This window comes from Mus caroli, chromosome 19, assembly GCF_900094665.2.
Source record: "Mus caroli chromosome 19, CAROLI_EIJ_v1.1, whole genome shotgun sequence".
NCBI lineage: Eukaryota > Metazoa > Chordata > Mammalia > Rodentia > Muridae > Mus > Mus caroli.
In genome coordinates this window covers 17,859,116-17,862,717 of record NC_034588.1, presented here as the reverse complement: position 1 = coordinate 17,862,717, position 3,602 = coordinate 17,859,116, and the positions used below count along the sequence as shown (strand labels likewise).

The 3,602-nt window shown below is 40.0% G+C and overlaps 1 pseudogene; it reads left to right on the top strand.

Annotated features, from left to right (window-relative positions):
• The first annotated feature begins 1,997 nt into the window (after positions 1–1,997).
• LOC110285201 lies at positions 1,998–2,673 on the top strand (annotated as a pseudogene).
• The last annotated feature ends 929 nt before the right edge of the window (positions 2,674–3,602 follow it).

Here is a 3,602-nt window from a genome sequence, read left to right as displayed (position 1 = left end):
TGGTGTTCCCCTGTACTGAGGCATATAAAGTTTGCATGACCAATGGGCCTCTCTTTCCACTGATGGCCGACTAGACCATCTTCTGCTACATATGCAGCTAGAGACACGAGCTCTGGGGGGTACTGGTTAATTCATATTGTTGTTCCATCTATAGGGTTGCAGATCCCTTTTAGCTCCTTGGGTATTTTCTCTAGCTCCTCCACTGGGGGTCCTGTGGCCATCTAGACGTGGGGCCTGTCCTGAAGTCTGGTTTGTATATACCTTGAGACTCCATTGTAGAAAATTAATTTTTCTTTTGCAGGCAGTTGTGAATTGGTGATGGCTTCTTGATAGAGATGAGAGCTCAGGTCCACTGCCCCTCTAAGCACTGGGACCCCCATCTTGCTTGAACCTCTATAGGCCCCCTGCACATGTTGCCACAGTCTCTGTGAGTGCATATGTACACCAGTCCTGTTGTGTCTGGAAGACGGTTTCCTTGGCAGCAATCATTTCTGGCTTAAACAGTCTATCTGCCTTCTCTTCTATAGAATTCTTTAACTCCCGAGGGAAGGGGTTTAATGAAGACATTTCATTTAGGACTGAATGCTCCAAAATGTTCTCACTGTCTGGAAGTTGTCCAATAGTGAGTCTCTATATAAGTCTAATCTACTTCTAGACAAAGCTGCTCTAGAGGAATGAGTAAATCCTGATTTATGGCTATAGCAAAATGAACAGACAAATATTGAGCTCTGATTTAAAAATCTACCTTGTAATTCTATGAATTGGTGGTTAAATAATCAAATATTGCATACTTTTTAAAGTCACCAATAAATAAATGTTTGTTTCCTAAGCCAAACACAGTTGGATTGGTTTTTTCTAAATCTAAGATCCACCCCTTTTAGAAAAAAAATTATTTATGTTCGTATAATTACAGAGTATGCTAGGAAAATTGAGCAAGGTACTGTTGAAAACTCTCTGTTAAAAGAAAATATTACTTAAATAAGGATAACACTTATTTTTATTATTGAAAAAGTGATAATTAAAAATTCAGAATTGTTCTAGGATATTTCTGTAGTGGGCTCCTGGGAAGATGGACAAACAACACCTCAACCAAAAAAAAAACCAAACAGACAATAAAACAACACCCCCAATAAACAACAAAGCTAAACGAATAAATACTAAAACCAGGTGATTTTGCAATTAGAAAAGAAAATTAGGCCAAAGCTTCCTCTTGAACCCCATGCAAAGAACACTAGTACGTGCTTGTAAGAAACTTCTGTGCTGTGACTCTTCAGTAGGTAGAACCTTCCATCTGTATTTATCACTCTGAACTCATGCTGATGTCTGAGGATATGACCAAGTAGACTTTGGAAAATCTGGGCCATCCTCATCTTCAGTTACAGCTAAGGACCCCAAGTAACAAAACTCAAAGCCCTCTGCTAAAATGTCTACTTATTATCTCTCCTTTATGGGTTTAAAATCCTGTCAGATTTGGAAATGTAAAAACTGTTTGAGATACTGGGAATTTCATTGGGACATTTCCCATATAATGATGGTCTTGATTACAGTGAAACTCAAACAAAGATTGCATGATATCCTCTAACTAACCATGTTTTTATACTAACTGCTTACTTACTAGGTCTTTTACTTTACCTGGTAAAGTCTTCATGTTTAAGACAATTCAAATGTCAATATGCTCACAGGACAATTTTCTCATTATTTAGCATAATTTTGATAAAAATACTGGTTTAAATTGATGAAGACATATCTTACTTTACCCCAAAGGAAGTCTATTTGAGGGAAAGAGGGTTACCTCTACTTTAAGTTCAAATTCCCAGGGTACCAAAACAGTAAAACTTCTTCCTACCAAAAAAAAAATTAGCTGAATTAAATTAATTGAATTAATATACTGGTATTGGTATTGAACATGTTACTATATAGTATACTGGGCTTGCTCCTGATCCTGAAGCTCTTCAGCAGCCCACGACTTCACGTTCGCTGTCTCTCTCCACTGTAGAATGGGGCGGGTGCCGAGCATCCTGGAACTGTTGTATGATGGTGCTGTCCCTATACTCCTGGCTGGGCTTTGAGGTCCTATGCAGATACCAACACCTCTGGAATACAAGCTGCAGTTGCGGCCTGCTGTAATCATTGGGATCGTGAAAGACAGTGGAAACCAACCACCAGCTCTGGTTCCCCGAATAGGCCAGTGCATATTCAAAGAGATTCCTCTCCTGAAGCAGCTCTTTCAGGTTCTCATCAGCATACTCAAGAATTTCTTTGGTGAGAATGTTAAGAAGGGAAGTGTAAATGTCACGTGTTTCCTCGCCGCTGTGAGCGTGGAGCAACCAGAGATGCTGGGGAAGGTGTCCAGAGGGCTATGGATGCATGTTTGGTCTCGAGAATCACGGAGTCCCAGAACATTCTGGCTGCAGTAGAGAAGGCCGGGATATCCACAGCGCAAGCCCAACACTTTCTGGAGAAGATCTCCGCAGAGCAGGTAAAGAACAAACTCAGGGAGACCGCTGAGACAGCCTGCAAATATGGAGCCTTTGGGCTGCCCACATGGTTGCCCATGTGGATGGTAAAACCTACACGTCCTCATGTGGATCTGACCATATAGAGTTGCTAGCTTACCTCCTGGGAGAGAAATGGATGGGTCCTGTGCCCCCAACCCTGAATGCCAGACTTTAAGACTGCCTTAGAAAGTAATCTTTGATTTCTCCGTCTGATGTGGCCCTGGGAGCTGGAGCAAGATCACCTTTAGCTGTGGCTACTTTTACTTCTGTGCCTAACAAGTGCCTTTTGGAAAGCCTTAAGTTCTGTGTTCCCATAAAATGAACCTGATGCCACTAGAAAAAAAGAATACTATACATAGAGTATACTGAAGTTTCAGGGAAGCCTGCGACACACTTAGACCACGGGGTATCTGTGGCAGCTTTGACTCAATTGACTCTTTGGCTCTTTAAATTTCTTTCTTTCTTTCTTTCTTTCTTTCTTTCTTTCTTTCTTTCTTTCTTTCTTTCTTTCTTTCTTTCTTTCTTTCTTTCTTCTTTCTTTCTTTTTTTAAGAAGGAGTTTCCTGTTTTTGCAAAAATATTTATTTATTTATTTATTTATTTATTTATTTATTTAATATGATTACATTGTAGCTGTCTTCAGACAGACCAGAAGAGGGCATTGGATCCCATTACAGATGGTTGTGAGCTACCATGTGGTTGCTGGGATTTGAACTTAAGACCTCTGGAAGAGCAGTCAGTGCTCTTAACCACTGAGTCCTAGATTTACTATCCAGCCTCATCTCTTTAAATCTCAATCATATAAAACCAATACACTTCCAATGACAACACCAGTGACATTTGTTTTTAAAGAACCAGTGTTTCCTGGTTAAATATGATTTTAATTGTCAATCATTTCCTTTATGACTGCACTTCTGTCTCCTCAACTTTAGACCTTAAGAAGTCTATTGCTTACTGAGCGGCATACAATATTTGGCCTCCAAATGCACAAAAGATGATATTTGGCCAACAGAGAGAAATGTGGACTAGATTCCTGAAAACCACACCTACATTAAAGATTCTACAGGGCCACCCAAACACTTAGAACTTCACTAATTGCAGAGTT